Source organism: Sarcophilus harrisii, chromosome 3, assembly GCF_902635505.1.
Source record: "Sarcophilus harrisii chromosome 3, mSarHar1.11, whole genome shotgun sequence".
NCBI lineage: Eukaryota > Metazoa > Chordata > Mammalia > Dasyuromorphia > Dasyuridae > Sarcophilus > Sarcophilus harrisii.
This window is the reverse complement of record NC_045428.1, coordinates 79,461,700-79,483,296: the sequence shown is the minus strand read 5'-3', so window position 1 is coordinate 79,483,296 and position 21,597 is coordinate 79,461,700.

Below are 21,597 nucleotides of genomic sequence, written 5' to 3'. Positions count from 1 at the left end.
GTGATTCTCCAAATTCAGGTCATCTAACTCCAAATTCAATTCTTTTCATAGTTTCATGCGTTTTTTCTTTTTCTTATTTTTTTTCATTATGTAACAGGACTAGTACTCCAATCACACATGCTTCAATATCTCTTTAAGACACTTTCATTACTTTCATTATTATCATCACAACTTTCCTGAAACCAGCTTCTTTAGGTTCTCCACATTAGTATGTGCCATCAGAGAGGTTCTGTGCCTAAGCGAGTCCTTATTATGCTTGTTATCATTAGCCAATGGTTACAAGGATAGTTACGATTTGACACTTTGCTGAACAACAAATACCCAAAGCCCTGAGAATTAAAAATATAGACTAAAAACTGGCTGGGCTGCATAATAAAGAAATCTCATTATCAAGAGGAAGGCAAGGATGTTTAAATGGCACATTTCTAACTTTTATGGAAGTTGATATCATATAAGACAAGCAAAGTTGTCCCATAAAATCTCTCATAGGGTTTGGGATTCTTACTAGCTCAATTAAAATAGCATTTCTTAAAGTGTTTTACTTTGATGAATGTGGTAAACATCATAAAATAAATAAAAGTTAGGCTAAATGAAATTGAATTTTCTCTTCTAATCATAATTATAAGTTTCTCACTAATTGAATCAAACTCCTATCACAGTGGACAGGCAAAGACATTGAGAATCAAGAGGCCATTGAATTCCTAAAGCTTTATATTGGACTGCATTATTGCATTTATTGATCATTCTTTACCCATCATGAATAATATCCCCCAGGTGAACTACCATTTACATGAAATCTTCACTTCTTCTCAAAATATATGACTGATACAGAATACTAGGGGTGAGGATTATATGTTGGTGGTGATTTGTTTGCAAATTTAAATAAAGCTAGATTTACTTCCAAAAGCCATCTGTATGCAAAATCATCAGTCATTACTGTAAATAACTTTTTTCCCCATCAAATTAAATTACTGGAAGATTGGGAGGGAATATGGATTCAATCAGCAATTCTTAGCTATTTTTTTTCCTTCTGCTTGAGCTCTAAAAGCAGATGAGGTGTTTTAATTACTAGACTTTACATGTGGAAGAAATAAGTCTAAAGGAAATAGCACAGTATTCTTTCCAAGTTTGAATTACAAATTATTCTAGGACCCTGGAGAGAAACAGCACAGAAAACAAAATTTTAGAAGATTCTTTGTCAAGTTAATCTTTCAATCAATCTGAAAAGCCACTTTAAGGACCCAATTTCTTCCTTATGTTCTATTTGCCAAATGGAAAGAAAATATTTAATCAGCGATAGGTGGTACCATTCTTCCAAGCTGCTTCTATAATGAGCTTAGGTATATATCTAAAAAGAATACATATTAATGCCAAATTTGCAAGAAAAAGAAGAGGAACATAGGAGGTGGAATATTACTCGAAATTTGTCTGAGAAATATTTGTACCAGGTAAGTGTAATGGGAGGCCCAGAATAAGAAGGTTTACAAACCCTTAGGAATTCTGCTATATGGCAATAAATCATTAAAGATGTAATGTTTGGTTCAAAATCTTGCGCTTATTTTTTCCCTTCTCAGCCAAGGATCGGAAAATAAGATTATTTTTTTGTTGTTGTTGCAATTTTCCAATCATCTTCTGTTTGGAATTTTTTTCCTTACCCTGATTCTGATTTCAATATAAACTTCCTAACTTGACACCTGAGCAAGACCCTGGGCATTTAAGTAGCATAGAGAAAGGTCTCCAACATTTCTGTATTTCTTAGTCAGGAAGAAATCTGCCTGGAGAAATCTCTCTCTCTCTCTCTCTCTCTCTCTCTCTCTCTCTCTCTCTCTCTCTCCTCCCTAAAAGATCCCTCCCTTTGGCATCTACAGAAAGAATTTTTTCCTTGGTGCAATGCAGTTTCCATGTCAATGGATGCCAAGAGCATTCTGCAGAGAAGCAGCAGTAAAAGGAAACCAGTGGCCAAGTTCCTGTATCATTTTTTTTTTTTACTAATTGACCTTGTCAAGTTAATTACTGCTGCAAGACACTGACTGTCTTTGGCAGGTTAGATGGAAAACTTACTGGTTCTGGTGAAAATGTATTAAGAAGAATAGTATCCTGTATCAGTATCCTGTAAGAAGATGCCTTGGGCAATTTTTTAAGGCAACTGCTTCTCATTCAAAAAGCTGTAATTTGAAAATACATAAGCTAGCTTTAAACTCCAAAGAGTAGTTTATACTTTGGAAATTCTTCCTTTTCTTTAAAAAACTCAAAGTGCTTCCCTTCTTCCCAAATATTTTCACAAAATCTCCTAGAGAGAGAGATGCTTTTAATGGGGAGTCAAGAATTCAGATTAATTTAACACATATCTAAAATGCTCTATTTCAAACTCTGGGCAAAAAAATGTTGCCAAATATATACCTCCCAACCCCCCAAAAAACAAATGATCCAAAACATGAATTATTCAGGTCCAGTACAATTTTAAGGCTATGGAGTTTTGTGTAATATGCAAGTAAGTAATGGCTGTGAAAGATAAACATCCACCTGAGTTCTTGACACTCCATAATATTCAATTCAATTTGTTCATTTAAATGTGTATTATTAAATACCTATTACTCTCCACTACTACATGCAAAGTAGAGCCAGGAAGACCTCTGATGTGTTCTTGCTGAATGACTTTGGGCTTTTAATTTCCCAGTGCCCCCAGGCAAATTTCAAAGAGTAAATTAAGAAATATGAGCTGATTTCCACTGGTGAAGAACTTTTCCTCTAAACCAATAAAATTATAGGCTTGGTAAAAAAAAAATTAATGTTCAAGACCAATGTGGACTTAATGCTTCCTGATCCCAAAGTGCTTACTACATCCTACTGGATAAGCACAATAAACTATATTCATTAAATATTTATCAAATAACTACTATGTATATGGCCAGTACACTCGCTTACTGAGCAGATACAACACATTTGCAGATAAGTAGATTTAAAGTAATTTCAAGATAGTAAAGAACAGAAAGTCTTCTGTAAGATCTGAAAGATGTCTTGGAGGAAGTAAGGACTACAATTGAGATCAAACTCCATGAATATTTGAGAAACCTTAATTAACAGAGTGATTTGTTTCAATGAACATATGCTTGTAACTCTTCTCCCCAGCTACAAACAATATCAAAACTAAAATTTGTATCTTGTCTTAATTCTCATTTCTAGCACCAATGGCATAAAATGTAAACTCCCTCAGAGGAGCTATTTCATCTTTTGTCTTTGCATCCCTCAAATCTTGCACAATATCTTAAATATAGTAGATACTTAATGTTTGTTAAATTTCTGTGCTCATAGAAGACCCACAATAAAAATATAGTGGTTTCAGGTCTAGATTATTTTGCTCACATAATTCCCTATGTTTGTGATATCACTCTCTGTCCTGTAGGCATCATGTTCATTCTTCAAAGCTCAACTCAAATTCTACCTTTTCCTTGAAGACTTCCTTATTACAAATGGTAATGGATTTCCTCCTCCTTTGGACTTCATATATCCTTTTCTACCACTCACAGATACTCATATTATGTTTGTATTGTACAATAATATTTGTATATATATATATATATATATATATATATATATATATATACATATCACAGCTCCCTAGTAGATTATATATTCTATGAGGGTAGATACCACAGTTTGCTTTATCTTTAATCTCTGTATCTCTCTTTGTACCTAGCAAAGTCCTCTGCATATAAAAATGATGTTAATAATTCCCAAACATTTGAGTTAAATTGAAAGCTAAAAAGCCTAGCTCAAAATAATAGGAATGCCAAAATGATGAAGCAATAAGGGCAAAATCACAACAGACAGGTCTTTGGTATCCTCAAAGAAACTGAACATGGTGCCCAATTCCTTAGTACCCCTTGTGTCCCCACCTTCTGACTTCTAAAAATTACGGGCCTTTATCTTCATAATTACATCATTCCAATCTTCATATGGTACAGATGCCTTGGTCATGACACCATTTAATACTAACTGGATTGTGGAGTCAAAGAAATTTCCCTGGCCTTTCAATGCCAGGTTGTCATGAAAACAAACCAAGACTGATTGATCTGTATGCTTTATGTGAAGCTGGTCAAAGTCCAGGATAAAGAAATGGGCCTTTTGGGTGATCTCTGTGGGTTGTTTGTTCGCTTCATAAAAGGGCAGCCAATACCCCTCTCAATGTGAATGAGCATTTTCATTTTATCATATTACATTCTTTACAGATTAGTCTAAATATCTCTTTTAGTTTTCCTCCAACTACAACACTGCCACTAATAAATCCTTTGAGAATGAGTTTCCTCTCTAACAAAATCTGCTGTATTTTACTTTAGCATGCCCACATATACTGGCAATAACTTAATAAATCATGCAAAATAGTTTGGACTGGCGTGATAAGACCAGACAGGATTATCCTCACTAAGCAGAACTGGAATATCTAACAGGGTCATTAAGCATATGCCTAGAACCACTTAAAATTAGTGGGAACAAAGTGGGTCTCTCCTACTTGGTAACAGAGCTATCCCTTTTATGCCCTAAATGGTCCTAAAATGGGAGAATAGGCAGCTTTGAAGTCACTTCCTTGTTCTCTGCCGATGTTCTTAGCCTCCTTGGGTGAAGGAAGGGAGAGATTGACAGAGAATTGCTGATTACTGAAGACACATGATATAGGGTTGGGATTCCAGCATGGATCTTGTTATAGTAACAAAGAACTAGAAATTAAGAGGATACCCACGAATTGGGGAAGGCTAGGCAAATCGTGGTGAATGAACAGAAAACAATATCATTATATCATAAGAAATAATGGTGTCAGAGAAACCTTGGAAGATTTTTATGGATTCAATATAATAATAAAGACATTATAAAGAAAAACTTGGGGACTTTGATTGATTCAATAAATGACCATTTTTCCAGAGGACTGATGATGAAGCATGTTCCCACCTTTTGAAAGATGATGAACTAAAGATACAGAATGAAGCAACCACGTTTATATATGGCAAATGCAGGAATCTGTTTTCTTTAATTTATGCATATTTCTTATAAGAGCTTTCTTTCTTTTTTTTTTTCAATTGGGGAGGGAAATGGTAGGAGGTTAAAAAATAAATGTTGATTAAAATTTTTTGAAGAAGTCAAGCATGAGCATTCTTCTCCCCAATACAAATGCAAAATTCACAAAAGGATTAGGAGGGGGGAAAAACTGCAAAGAATTTATGACAAAAAGCACACACACAATTGTCTTTATTTCCCAAGAGATATTTCTGACCACTTTGAAATAACTAAAAAGGACTCTTCAGTTCACAGTTAATCAATATTCCACTCAACTAACATTATTTGATCACCTACTATGTGGAAAACATCTGTGAGATACTGATATACAAAGGAAGAGAGGTCCTCAGAAAGGACCATCTACCTATCAAATGGTCAATTGCTCCCAAGCTTAGCTGAACCAAAATCTAAACTGACCATGACTGTGAAAGGTCTATTTCTGGGGACCTAGATGTAGAGGACCAAGCGTCTCATTATCTTATTGCTGACTTGTTCCAGGATCTGCATGACCCTAGCATAACTGGGCTGACAGGTATTTTCCTGAGAGACTTCCCTTCTTTCTTCCTCCCTTTCCATTAATCAGTAGTCCCTCATTCAGTCTTAACCCCTCACTGATGCCAGCTCTCATAGATGCATTTTTTTTAGCACATTTGACAGCCATTCTAGTTAATGATATGCTCATACCGTAAGTCTCTTTTTCCAATTCCTGGAACATATTCCTATGTCTTCTATTACATGTCTATCTATGATTCCTAAATTTCAGACAATAAAGTGTGTCCAAATGCATCCTCTTTGTTAAAGGTGGTGTTGCTATGCTAATATCAGTCCCATACTTGTAGTCCTTGAGACCTAAAGCTGATTTAAGGTCAGCTCCTAAAACACCTTAAAAATACTCGCAAAAGGAAGTGATCTGCAAAAACTCTTGCAGGGCATTTCAGAAACTGCCTCTTGAAAATTCGAAGTATTAACAGAACAGCACATCTGATCTTAATAGCCATTGTCCATGCTCCCTGGACTCCACACAGGAATGGCTGCTTTTAAGCAGCAATCTTTATTTCTAGGCACACTAATGTCCCACAGCAGAAAAGTCCGTGCCCCGTCTGATGGGGGTGGAGATTTAGAATGTTGCCTCATGATAAACCTTGTTCCATATTGTCTTTGTTCTCACTCTTTAAAAAGAAAAATATACCTGATAAACTTGGATTCCCTATAATAATCCTCAATGCAGATTTCTTTGGAAGGTAGGCAGTATGAGCTGAATGGAAATATCCAATGCAAAAATACTCTCTCCAAGTAATTCACAGCTAAACACTGGATTGGCAATGAATACTCATAGCCTGAATACTTGTACTTATTCAATAGATGGATATTTGGGGTTTAGCCTGGAAGGGAGGATGGGAAATGATATTGAACTCTTTGCCACTGGAAATGAAGGGAAAGTAGGTGAATGCAAACGGATGCATCATTCAGGGTCCAACCAGGTGGTCTAGACTGTACTGACTACTCTTTGATCATGATCCTTTGATGACTGCTTTTGGGGGCCTCAGCCACCTGTGAACTCATTGACAGAGAACAAATAGCTAGAGGAGAGTAGAGGAAATTAATTGTTACTTTAAAAAAAAAGGAAAAATGGAATCAAATTCAATAATCACCATGCTGAGTTCCCTCAGGGATTATGAATACTGGCTGGCCATATGGCTTCATTGAGATGCCACTAAGACCATGACAAAAAACCTTTCCTAACTGTATGAAGAAGGCAGCTGCTTCCCAGAGTCCATTTTGAAGCATAGCTAACAATATTCCAAAGAAAAGGGATGGCTTCATTGGGGTTTGGGGGGGATTTCTTTTTTTTATGAAATCAAACTATCAGGCTTTGCCCTGAGGCTTTTCAATATCTAAAATATGGGGTTTACTAACAACAGAGATTGTTGGCTTACTCATGAATTTTGTGTTTTGATTTTTCTACCTTACTGACGAAGATGGGACCTACTGTAAGGAATTATTTATTTAAATTTTAAAAATCCACTATTCTCCATATGAACTTTAAAATGCAGTGTGGAGGGATAGATAGATTGCTGGAATGGAATCAGGAACATCTGGATTAAAATCTTGCCTCAGATTCTTTACTAGCTGTGGGATACTGGGAAAATCATTTAAACTCTCTGTGTTTATTCCTCTATGAAAGAGGGAAGTTGAGCTAGATGGCTTTTAAAGTACCTTTCAGCTCCACATCTATGATCCTGTTATCTACCCATTGTTACCGCCATCTGTATATGAGATTGGTAGCCTCCTGGACCTCAGTGCTTTTATCTATGTGGATTTCCTCCATACCAGTGGTGACCACGATCCGTTCATGCTTTTTCTTCCTGTGTGATTCTTGCTGATATACTTCCATAATTCTTCAGAAATTTTTACAAATATTTTTGAATACTGGTACAACATTTGTGGTCTCTCCAATACTACATACTAACTCACCATATTTTCTGCTCATATGCGTCCTTTATTTACTTTGAAATTGGGTCACCCTATCTTATCCAGGCAAAAAGTGCAGTGATTACACAAAGCCTGATTCCCCTGCAGTTTGACAAAGAAGCTTTGACCTTCTCTGTTTCCAACCTGAGCCAATCCACCTCTCCTTAAGCATTCTAATGTCCCTTCTCTTCCCAGGGGTTCATTATATTGATGTCAGGCTTAGTGCAGATAATGACTATCTTTAGCCCTTTTTGTAGCTCAGAACTCCTGAGTCAAGAGATCCACCTGTCTCAGTGTTCCCAACAACAGGGAATACAGGTGTATGCAGTCACCACACCTGCATATAGCTGCCTTTACCTTTGATGTCCTTTCCAAAATGTCACAAAATCATAGAGTTTGTTAGAAGTAACTTCAGAGGTATCTAGATTAACTCAGGTTATAATAACATACAAAATCTACACACACTTTCTAATTGTATTTTCACTGCCTGTCACCTGAAATTTTTAGTTGATGAAAGTTATGATATTCTGTAATGGGCTGAGGTTTGAGCTGATGCACTGAGGTCCCAAGTACATGAGGCTAGATAGTAATTGGGCTATACTCTGTTAATATACATGATTGGATAAAGAATGGTCCCTGCCCACTCTCCGTGCAAGTCCTGATGTGTTGTATAGGAAATGACGATTTTGGTGGGTGGAGGCAGGGAGAGAGGGAAGAAGACAAGCTGGGAGAGATTGGGCTGGGTTCGAGACTCCGAGCTGCTGGTTGTGTGGCTGCTGGTCGAGCTAGCTTCTTGACTCAGCTGCACACATTGCTATCGCCGATTCTCTTCCACCTCCGATCCTTCTTCACTGAGAATAAAGACTGACGATTTTCCCCTAACCTGAATTCCTGTCTCGTGCTGATCTTAAAATATACGATCTTAACAATATTCCATGATTTGAAGAAATGCTTTTTTTGCACAGTGCCTGGAACATAGTAGGTACTTAATAAATGCTCATTGATTTGATGTTTGCGAGCATATGGGAATCTCTAAGAGAACATGCCCAGCAAAGATGTTTTCTATTGGGATTGAGAGTACTCTTTATAAACTCAATAAAAGCTGAGTTCTTTAAAAATGGTAAGATTTTTCAGATACTCTTGTTTATAGGTGATATTATACAGATAGCATCATACCCTTAACTGTTACAGGAGTGTTGTACAAGAGGAAAAACAATGATTTTAGAATCAAAAAAGCTGCATTTCAAGCCTGCTTTGATGCTAACTACAAGTGTGATCTTGAGCAAGCTAATTAACCTCAGTTTTCTAATCTGTAAAATGAGGGGATTAGACTTGGTAATATCCAAAGTCCTTATAGCTCAGAATATGATTCTCTGACCTCAATGAGATCCATGGCCATTTACAAGATAGCACTATAGTAATTCACATAGGAAAACCTAAGTGGATAAAATAATATCTGGTGTCCAGATTTTAACATGCAGGTAGAACATTACATTAACTCATCACTGCATGTATCATGGCACTGCATTTATATGAATAAAAAAGGACAATGATCTGGAGAGAGGAAGGAGAATAGATTAGATGATATGAAAATTTGTATAGCACTCTCATGGGTCATGAAGTGTTTTCTGTTACAAAAAAAGGGATTCTTTTACTATAATAAGTCATCATACCTACATTGAAGTAGTTGGCCTGAAAACATGAGTTATCACTGGAAAGGAGAACTAAGAAGAAACTGATATATTCGAAGCTTTAAGCATACAAAAGTCTACAATCCTTGAGTGTAGCAGGAAGCTCAAAATTCCAACGAAGGATGTCCTTTCGATTTTCTCACCATTGAGCCAGCTATTTTCAAATATCTTCTTTAACTACCAGTGAATTAGAACCCTGTGGATTAAGAAACTACACTTCAATCTTCATTGAATGTTAGAATTTGGAGGAAACTTAAAATCTCTTGCAGATTTTTAACCTAGTCTCTTAGAGATAAGGGAACTAATAAGGTTTCTTTTGGTTAAATTATGTCCTGAGACACAGTAGTAGAATTCAGGTCCCTCAAACCCAATGACATCATTCTCTCCATTATAATATAAATTTGGCTAAACTTTGATCATTCCATCCAGAATTTTGTGTGGAGGTATTATTGAAAATTTCCCTCTAGATGTTTCCATAAGATAGGTGCTAGCTACCTTTAGACTGAATGAGTGATTCTGTCTAATTTGTCTCAACAGCGCCCTGACTAGTGAGTGCTTTATACAGCCACTAAAACTAGGCTTCTTCTGTCATGTATCCCTCATTTTCTGCTATGGTATTATAATTAAATCAATATTTCCAATTGTCTGTCAATCTATTTCTTCATGGTTCCATTCATTCCATTTCTGTGACTTTTAAAACCAAAATACTCCTCCTTGGCTCAAGTGAAGTAGAAAAGTCTTGAGAAGGTATGGGTGTGTTGGGTTAATATGAGTTCCATTTCAGATATGGTGAGATTGAGATGCCGTTACAACCTCTAAGTGCAGATATCTAGCAAGCAGTTGTTGATATGGGACTAAAATTCTGCAGCATGAGAAGGCTAGGAGTCACATGCATAGAGATGATCATTGAACCCATGTAAATTGAGGAACTCAACAAAAGGGAGAGTGTAGAAAGGGGAAAAAAGGCCTAAGTAGGACAATAAGTGAATCTCCATTCAGTGGTCAGGAGAAACATTATCATAGGAGCAGAAGAAGTTAAATTGATACCTGGAAGACCAGATTTGGAAAGTCTTAGAGATCATGTTATCTAACCCCTTCACTTTACAGATAAGCAATTAGCCCAAGATCACACAACCAGTATATTTCAGAAGCTGGATCGGAATATGGATTCTTTGTCTCCAGATTCAGAAGACTTGCCATTGAACCATGCTGTCTCTCAAGTAATGGATGATGAAGCAATTGAACAATAGAGACCACAAGGGAATGGTCAAATAAAGAAACAAGAGTGAATAATGTTACTGAAACCAAAGCAAGAGAATATGCATAAGGAGGTTGTGGTCAACATAGTTCAAAGAGAGACAATAAAAGGCCATAATAGATTATTAGCTAATTTGTAGGAAGAGAATGGTTTCAATAGAGTGGTAGTGTTGGAAGCCATATTGCAAGGGATTGAAAATGGTCTGAGAGGTGAAGAAATGGAAGTAATGAATGTACCTCTCTCTTTGCCAAGGTCAGGAAGGCTGACTATAGCAAATCTGACCCTATGTCTATGGGTCCCATTCATTTCTGCTTGAGTCATGGAGAACCAGCCATAAATAGCTTATCCAATAGTCAAACTATTCCCTTGCACTTATCCTTTTGGCAATTTGTGACTGGAATTACTTAAAGATCATGCCTAATTATAGGAGCCATTATTCTAACCATCTAACTCTTGAGGAGGGTGGGAGGGGAGTAAGAAGATCCTGGAACTACTTAGTAATAAGGGACACACTCTCCACTGTAGTTCAATTGTCAAATTAAAAAACATGCAGGGAAATTTATACTTTTCACTGTTGATAGGTGTCCATTGTTTGAGAACATATCTTGCAATTATGGTTCCCCACATCAAATGAGCTTGGAAGAAATAGTGATTACCCGTAGTGAAATTATAAGACATTTGATGGTTAAGGACCCATAATTAGTAGAAGAGAAAGAAAGGAAGCAATATTGTCCAAAAAAAAAAAAAAAAAAAAAAAAAAGCATTAACAGGCTTATATTTAGGGTTTGGTATCTCACATGATCTTTGATGTTTTATTTTGGTAATCTGCCACAACATTTAAAGACGATTTTCTTCCCTAAGAGACTGGCAGGTTAAAGCTCCAAACTGGATAGTCGGATTTGGCTTTTCCTTGTCTTCCTCTTGGAAGGCAGCCAGAGATCCTCCTTTCTCAGGAAAGGGCAATCCCTCTGAATAGCTAAAAGCTGGAAATCTGCCACATATGACTGTCGCATTAATTTAATTTTACCGGCAACAATAAAGGGGGTCAATGCCCAGATCCAGACACAATGATGGGCGCACTGAAATGATTATTTTTCCTAGTTTTTTTTTCCTCCAGTCCTCCTCCCTAGTCTAAAACATTAAATGATTAAGTCCAGGAGCCCTGAACACCAAGGTAGTAGCCACCTATTATATGAGAGATGCTAGTGACAAATACATTTCTAAGTGGCTCATAAATGGTAGATATGCAGACTTCTCTGATAAGCCTGAGAAAGAATTATAAAAGCATAGACTCATAAATTTAGAGGTTAAAGGGAACTTTATAGGCCATCAGATCCAAACTTACCTGTTTACATATGAAGAAACAGAGGCACAGAGAGATAAAGTGCCCAGAGTCACATACTAATCTGTCAGATATAAATCCAATTTTTCCTGACTCCAAGTCTTGTAATCTCTTTACTATGCCATATTCATGGTTGAACTTTTGTCATATGGGTTTGTGGATTTATGCAGAAATATATGGCAGGCAATCTCAAATTTTCCCATAACAAGTTTTCTTTTGAGACTTAAAAAATACTATTTTTTTCTAATTATACATGCAGAGATAATTTTTAATTTTTAAAATTTTAATTTTTAATTTTTAAATTTTTTTTAAAATTTAAATTAATTTTTAAATTTTTAAATTTTTAAAATATATTTTTAAATTTTTTTAAAATTTTTAATTTTTAAAATAAGATTTTGGGTTCCAAATTTTTCTCCATCCTTCCATCTTCCCTAAGACAATAAGCAATTTGATATAAGCAACATATGAGACTTTTTAAAAAATATTCTTCTTACGTGATGACCAACTGTGATAAACTTGTCTCTCTTCAAAAATGAGATGATTCAGGGCAATTCCAATAGACTTGTGATGAAAAGTACCATTGACATCCAGAGAGAGAACTAAGGAGACTGAATATACTTCAAAACACAGTATTTTTATCTTTTGTTATTGATGTTGTTTGGTTTTTTTTTTCTTTCTCATTTTTTCCCTTTTGATCAGATTTTTCTTGTGTGAGAAAAATTTGGAACACAAGGTTTTGCAAAGGTGAATGTTGAAAATTACCTTTGCATGTATTTGGAAAAATAACATACTAGTTTTTAAAAAGTTTACTTCCCCTGGTTCCTATTTGGTGTTTAAGCAACACTCCTATTTTTCTGTGCCTTTAAGTATATTATCTAATTTCTGAAGAGGCCCAGACTTCTATAGGGTTCCCTCCTCCTGCATTCCTTCTTCCTTCTTCTTTTTTTTTTTTTCTGATTCTCATCTTTGTTCTCCAAAATCCAGGGTGATTAAATAATTATGAAAACAAGGGACTTACTAGGGTATGTTTGGGGGAGAAAGCAAAAATATCACATCTCATGCTACCTGCCCATCCCAATCCCACTTTTTATTTTATTTCATTTTTAATTTATAAAATAAAACAAATATTTCCATAATACAACATAATAAAAATGATTGTATGTGAAACTACAAATCTATTGAATACAACTTGTTATTCCTTTTAAATATATAATAAAGTTGACACGTCCATTTCTTTTTTTCTTTTTTCTTCCCCCTGTTCTAGAAATGGCTATCATCAGACACTATATATATATATATATATTATATATATATATGTGTGTGTGTGTGTGTGTGTATACATGTGTATATGTATATGTGTACATATATATATACCTATACATTTTGTATACATACTTCTATTTATCAGTTCTTTCTCTGGGTGCACATAGCATCATCATCCTTCATGGGTCTTTTGTAGCTAATTTGGGTAGTTATGACAATCAAAATGACTAAGTCTTTCAAAGTTATTATTAAAACAATATTGCTGTTACTATATATAATATTCCCTTGATTCTGCTCATTTTGCTCTTTATTATTTCATGCAAATTCATATTTAATTTGTACCCACAAGAGGTCATAATTGTCATTTGCCCCTATAATGACAGGTCAGAGAGGCGCTGTAAGCAAAGGGGCAGAGATAAATCATTCCATAATTTCTGGCTAGATATATACTGTAAGAAAGTCAGTGACAAAAAGTAAAGTCTCATATACACAAAAATATTTATAGCAGCATTTCTTATAGTGTCAAAGAATTGGAAATCATAGAGCTGTCTATCGGTTGGGGAATAGCAAAACAAACTGTATGAAGTTGTGAAGGAATGTACTGATAAATGTTTAACAACTAGCTCTCTGGGGAGAAGGGAAATGTATACATGGCATAGTTTAATGTTGAATCTGCATTATTAATTTTTCTCCATCATTTTCTTAAGTCTAGAAATCAATAAAACAATAAATCAAGTCCTGATTTTAGCATTTACAAATTTCCAAGATGTAAATGCTTATACAAAAAATTTAACAATTGGCTCTCCTGAGCCAGTATGAGTTGTCACCAGCATACTCCTGTCAATAGATATGGATCATGTCATTTAATGTCAGACTCTCTTGATGTGTTGGATAGTTATGCTGAACATTTTTTTGCCTCTTTTTTATTCTTTGTAATAAGGGATGTCTCTCTGTGAGGAGCAGGGTACATTGGAAAATATAAATGGTACAATAACAAAAGATACAAAAAATTATTTCAAAAATATTTAAATTATAACTTTCCCTCTTTTATGTTTCCCCTTTCTTTTCAAGGTATACCCATCAAAAGTCACAGCCTAATCATAGGTTTCACACCACTAAATCTCAGTACTTCTAGTTTCCTTTAACTTTTGACTAAGCTTTGACAACCTGTCCAATGGCATTTAAGGACATGGATTTTACTTCGTTATTCATCCTCATTATTCATATTCATTATTTGTCTTCATTATTGCATGTCTTCTGTGAAATTTGGTCATTATGCTAATCTTTCTTCATTGTAGCTATTTTTATGGTATCTATCCTGAAGATATATAGGAAGTCTTCTCCTCTCATCCTTTTTAGTCTAAAGCCATTTTGATTAGATTTCCAAGATACTTGGCAAATACACTCTTACCAGCCTTTTATTAGGTATACTCCATCTCTGGCCAGGAATCTGTCAACCTTATATTTTAAGCCATAGTTCAGAAGTCCAATCCCATTATCAGATACTACCTTCTTAGCCAGCTGTTCACTTTCCAAATTAACTTTTCTCTCCTGCATTCCTTGCCTTCAAAAGGCAATAGTGAGAATAATCTCTGCTCCTAATGTTCCTAGCTTCTTGCCCAAATGTTCATAATCATTGACAGTCCTTTTGTACACTGACAATGCCTTCTAGCACTATCATTCGTGGCCACCAGAACAATAAGAAGTGCATAATTGTCAGTTGTGTTTGTAAGTCTTGGATATAAGCTCTAGGAAGACAAAAGAGATCTTTATTGTTGTTAGACTGAAAATTCTTATCTCAGTAGCCCTCAGTAGGGAGTCACCAACCACTAGTACTCTACAATTCTTCCTGAGACCCTTCTTTTATATCTTCACAGAAAGTTACTATTTCTATTTCTTTTTTCTTCATTCTTTTGAAAAAATTATTTTATTTTTAATTTCCGAAACAAAAGAAGCATTTCTATAACAATAGAACAAAAAAGACAATTACACAGAAACTGCAAATCTATTATGAACAACTTGCTATTCTTTTGAAATATATCATAATAAAGTTTCTATATTTTCCTTTCTCCCTTAAAAATGGCTACTATTAGAAACAAATATGTATAATCATTCTACACATACTTCTACTTAATAGTTCCTTTTCTAGAGGCAGATAGTATCTTTCTTCATAGGTCTTTTGTATTTATGATAGTCAGAATGACTTAGTCTCTGAAAGTTGTTCTTAAAACAATATTGCTATTATTAGATACAAAGTTCTCTTGGTCATTCTTTAAAGGACAAGCAGGAACCTTAATTCTATTTTTAAATTCTAATAATCCTTTTCCTGTCCTTTTTTCTCCCCACATCTTTTTTTTTTAGGCAATTTGAGTTAAAAAACTTGTTCAGGGTCATATAGCTAGTAAGTTTTTAAGTGTCTTGAGTCTGGATTTGAATTCAGGTCCTCACGATTCCAGGGTCAATGTTCTATCCACTGTGCCATGTAGCTGCTTTACTTTCTTCTCTATGTAACCATCTTTCACCCTCCAACAGCCTGCATGGGACAAGCCTTCCCTTCTCCATTTCGGATTCCTTTTTATCCCACATTGACTTACTCTAGTCAATGTATCAAATAATCAACAAGCATGTAGTATATATTTACTAGGTAGCAAGCCTTGATTAAGTGGAGGTAATATAAAGGGAAAAAATAGTATCTGCTAAGGAATTTATTTTCTAATGGGGGAATGATACCCAGAAATAGGTGCACAGAAGTTCTATATAGTGTAAGTAGAAGTTAACTTTCAAAGGGAACCAGTAAGGGTTCAGAGAAACCAGGGAAGACCTCCTGTGGAAGGTGACTTCTGGACTGAGTACTGAGCAAAGCCAAAAATTATAAGAGTTGAAGGTAAGGAGGGAGAATATTACAGTCACTGGGTCAGCCAGTGCACAAGCATGGGAGAATGGAGCTGAAATGTCATGTGGGAAAAACAGCAAGTAAGCCAGAATGGCTGGACTATAGAATGCATAAGAAGGAATAATGTTTAAGAAAACTGGAAATACCAGAAAGGTCCAGATTGTAAAGAGCTTTTAATGTCAAAGAAAGGAATTTACATTTGATGGTGTGGTTGACGATGGTGATGTTCCTTTGTTCTTGAAGAGGACCAATGATATCACAAGGATGATGTCTTGGTTTATTCGTAAAAAGGTAATAGAGAGCTACTGGAGTTCAAGGATTGTTAGAAAAGTGTTTTTCAGGATTTATATTTATATATACATTCATTTATTTAGATTTAAATGTATTCATTATGTTTATATTTGTGTATATATTAATATGTTTACATGTTTACATAAATGTAGGTTATTATGTAATAAAAGTAGAACTAGGCTTGGCATTAGATGTAAGTTTAAATCTTGAATCTGCCTCACATTGCTTACGTAACCTTGGACCAATGCTTTAGGACCCCAAGGTTCTCTGGAACCAAAATGAAGAGGATTAGTGTGGCACAGCAGAAAGTATGTTTCCACTTTTCCAAAAGACCTTGGTTCAAATCTTGCCTTAACATTTAACCACCTATGTGATATTGGGCAAACTATATAATCTTCCCAGGCTTTCACATTCTCAACTATAAAAATGAGGGGGGTTGAACCAGAGGGTCTCTGAGGTTGCTTTCAGCTCTAAATGTCCATCCTAAGAGACTTAATTCTGAATCTCAGTTCCTCATAAACAAAAAGAGGGGGTTGGACGAGGTGGTCTCTCGGGTCCCTTCCAGCTTTAAATCAAAGAAGCTATGATCTATGATCCTTTGACTCTCTATGGTCCCTTCCAATTCCAAATTCTATGAGTCTATTATTTGGTCTAAAATTGTGTATGGGGCAATATATATCCCCCTATAGGGGAAGGGAAATGATGGATACCCTAGAGAGGTCAGAATTTAGTTCATGGTAGCAATTGAGTGATCCCCAGTCTCTAAAGGAAAAAGGGGGATTGGGACTTCATTAAGTAAAGATTACCCCATAGAGGGAACAAGTCTGGAAACTCAGTTGGGGAGGGAGGGTAGTTTCCTTGCTGCAGCTCAGAGCATAATTCTTTCCAGGCTATCACCACTCCCCCTCAGCAAATTTAAGGAGCTTGCAAGCTCTATTCTGTCATCCCAGAATAGCCATTCCAGAGTATTAGCTGCCATGAGCCCAGCACTGACCCCTAGAGAACACCATTTATTATCTGCCTCCATGGGCAGACACTGACCCATCAATAACCCCAAGCTATTACAAGCCTCCAGCCAGCTGAGCACCCACATCCCAGCCACGTGCAGCCCCGAGAACAGCCTGGATATTACTGATGTGGAAACGAAGATTCCATTTGTATAAAATTTGATAAGGGGGAAAAAAGGTTGCCAGAGTGTTATAAATAATTGAATATTCCTCTTTGCGATTGATTCTCACAGGGTGCCATGGGTCTCATTTTCACTTTCCTTCTTTTCTTCTTTGGGGATGAAAATGAAAGGGTTAGCTTTTCAATGCTTCCCTGGAAACTGGACTCCCAGCTCTTCTCTTAAATCAATTCCCCAGACAGTCCCATCTCCTTTGCCAGGGCCTGTGCAACGGGAGCACAAGAGATTCATCAACCAAAACAGCTGCAACCATTCTCAGCAAAGGCCGAAGAGGGGAAACTGCCCGACCTGGCCTTGGTCCACATGTCCCACCAGGCAGGTTCAAAAGAAACCTGGACAGGGAAGCTGTTCTCCCATCCCAGACTCCTCAGGGCTGTTCATGATATATTAGGTACTAACATTTATTAAGTGCCTGGTACAGCCAACACTGCGTGTTATCTATTTTAAAAAAAATAAAACAAAATTCCCTGAGCTCAGGGAAAATGGGTTCAACAAGGACAAAAGAGACATGGTCACAGATTGACTCGAACATTCAAATAGAAATCCATAATTCCATTTGGCATTTGCACCCCTCGTGACCTCCCCTCCGACTCTGCATGGAATCTCAGGGGCGGCTGGGACTGGTTTCATCTCTAATGGAAACTGATGCAGTGGGATCTAAAGCCCTTCTAATTTAGGTCGTGGATGATATAATAATGTGGTACCATGGAGAGAATTACAGATTTGGAATAAAAAGGTACCGGGTTCCAATTCCAGCTCTGTTACTTACAGTCTGATTATTACTGACATAGAAATGAAGGTTATATTTGTATAAAATCTGATAAAAGAAAAAAAAAAGACTGTTGGAATATTTTTACCTAGGTGACTACGTAAAGTTTAATTGACCTCTCAGAGCCTCAGTTTCTCTCTATATAAAGGGGATTCTGGATCAAGTGGTCTCTAAGATTCTTTCCAGGTTTATACAATATGACCTTTATTATGTGGGTCAGTGAATAAAGTGTAGGATCTGGATTTAGGAAGATTTGAGTTTAAATGTGTCCTCACATACTTACTAGTTCTATGACTCTGGGCAAGGCACCTGTTTGCCTCAGTTTCCTCATCTGTAAAATGAGCTGGAAAAGGAAATGGCAAACACTTCATTATCTTTGCCAAGAAAACCCCAAAATGGAGTCACAAAGTCAGACAGGACTGAACAACAACAATAGAAAACATTTCATTACAGCTAATAATGGCAGATAACTGGGATAGCCAGTACCTTGGAAGATAGGATCAAAACTGTAAGGCAATGTGAGATAAAGAAAAGAACCCTAGAATTGGAGTCAAAATACCTGGATTCAAATTTCCATACTGCTATTTGCTACTTGTGTCCTTTGACAACCCATAGAACTAGGATTCTTAACCTGATACATATCCACCTCCCTTCCCACTGGACCCATGAGAGATTTCAGGGGGTGCAAAAACTTGGAATGAGAAAAAATTCACATCTAAATTCTCAATAATGTTTGGCTTGCTTTGTAAGTCTAAATATTTTATTTGTGCATTAATGACATTATTTTGAAAAGGGTTCACAAGAATGCCAAGGGATCCCTGACACCAAAGTTTTAGCGCTGGAAAAGACCTTAGTGATCATCAGCTACAACCTCTCTTTTTTACAGATAAAGAAATTAAGGCTCAGAGATTTGCCTAGTTATAAAGAGGAACATCTTGCAAGGTTACATATCATTAACAGCTGCCATGATGTGGTCTTCATTTATAGAATCATATCATATTAATCTGGAAGGGATCTTAGAGACTACTTCTGGACACCCTTGGATTTGCCCCTTTGCGATCTATGCCCTACAAAATTCTGTTCCCCTATTTAATTGCTCAGAAGCTCATCTTCTTTATCTGTTAAAGGAGGTTAATGACATCTGGCCTGCTTATCTCAAAGGTTTGTTATGACAATCAAAGCAAATAAAAATATTTGAAAATCTTAAAGTGTCAGATAAATGTGAGTTAGCAATAAGTACCTTTGGTAATCAGAAGCAAAATACAAAATTTCAACATATTCAATGAGGTAATAAGAGTTAAAGTGAAATAGCTAGAAAGTAGGGTTACTGATAAATAAATAAAGGTAATAAACTGAGTAAGCCATGTGACTACTAGAGCGGTTTTCTGTTTTGTTTTAACAGGCATTCCTATAACATTGAGAAAGTTGGGAGAGCATTGTACAATGAAATTGAAGGAATCTCAGCCCTAAATGGATTCTGATAGGAATAGTGTGACCAATTCCAAGCAAAATAGCTTAAAAAAAAAAAAAAAAAAAAAAAAGACAAGAAGACTTGGGAAAGGATGCAAAGGAGAATTACTAAGAGGGGGGAAAAAGATTAAAGGGTTTAAATAAGACCTTAGAAGTAAGATTTAAATACTTGGGTTTGTTCAGTCTGCAAAATGGAGGACTAAGGGGGTGGGGAGGAATTTGAATAATATTAGAACACTCAAATCTTCAAAGGACCTTTTCCAAAGGGTGATAGCCTTCATGGTCCCTAAATTCAGAACCAGAGGAAAGTGCTTAAATCTCCAAAAGGAGAGATTTAGAGTACTCAGGGTGATTATCCCGAGAACACTGGGCTTTCTGGGAGAAGATGTGGATTCCAGTCCCTACAATCTCTGACTGCCAATGGTATGGCCATTGGCAAGTCTTTCTACATCTTAAGGCAATTAGAGAAAACTCTTGCAATACCTTTATAAATCAATTAACAGCAAACATCCTTGAAGGTCAGTTATGTGCTATGTGCTGTGCTATGCACTTGGAATGAAAAAGTAAAATGTAAATTGCCACTGCACTCAAGGAGCTAAAGTTCTAATGAAGAAATTTACTTTAACAACATGCAAGATAAGCACCTATGTGTGTGTTAGAGAGAGAAAGAGAGAAAGAGATAGACAGACAGACAGACAGAGAGACAGAGGGATGGAATATTAAGGTGAAGACCAATAAATAAATCTTTTTTGTCAGCTTGTATTTTAAATGCATCATGCCAAATCAATAAGCTTTTATTAAGTGCCTACTATGTGCCAGACACTGTAGTAAGCAATGGAAATGAAATGAAATGAAAACAGAAATGAAAATGAAATGAAAAACAAATTCCTGTTTTCAAGGAGCTCACAATCTAATGAGGAAGACAATCGCAAAGAGCTATGTGCAAACAAGATGTATACAGATGGATTAGAGTTAATCTTACAGAGAATGGAGTAGCATTAAATGGGAATCAGAAAAATGTCTTGCAGAAGGTACTACATATCTCATAGGATAATGAAAAGGAAAATGCTTTGTAATTGGGGTTATGTAGACCATTGGAAAGAGTACTAATTCTGGAATCAAGAGCACTTCAGTTCTAACCCTATCTCTCGCATTTAATGTCTATATGATCTTTGGTAAGTAAATTAACTTCCCTGGGCCTCAGTTTTCTTATTTGTGAAATAAGGATATGAGGAATTGTATTTGAGGTTACTTTCAGCCTTGATCTATGATTTTTATATGACCTATTATTCCATAAAATAAACTTATGAACAGTAAGAGTTGCTGGATAGTTAGGTGATGCAATGGATAGGCCTGGAGTTAAAAAGACCTGAGTTCAAATTTGGCCTTAAACACTTACTAGCTATGTAATTCTAGGTAAGTCATTTAACCCTGTGTGCCTCAGTTTCCTCACCTGTAAAATGAACTGGAGAAGGAAATGGCAAATCATTCCAGTATCTTTGTCAAGAAAATCCCAAATGGAGTCATGAGAATCAGTCACAAGTGAAATGATTAAACAACAACAAAGAATTGTTGCCAGACACCACAGAGGATTTAGAAAGCAGCCTACCAAATTAATAGATATGACTTATCAAAGAAGAAAACCTCTGAACCTAGCTATGAGGAAGATGAAATAAACACACACACACACACACACACACACACACATACACACTTATTTGTATACATGCAAATGCATATGTAAATATAGTTTTATATATAGCAAATATACATATAGTAATCATATATTTAAACATACTACACACATATATATATGCACAACAACATATACATATATATGTAACCTACAAATATGTGGGTTGTTATATATATGTGTGTCTACCTATGTATATGCATGTGCATTCATATGTACA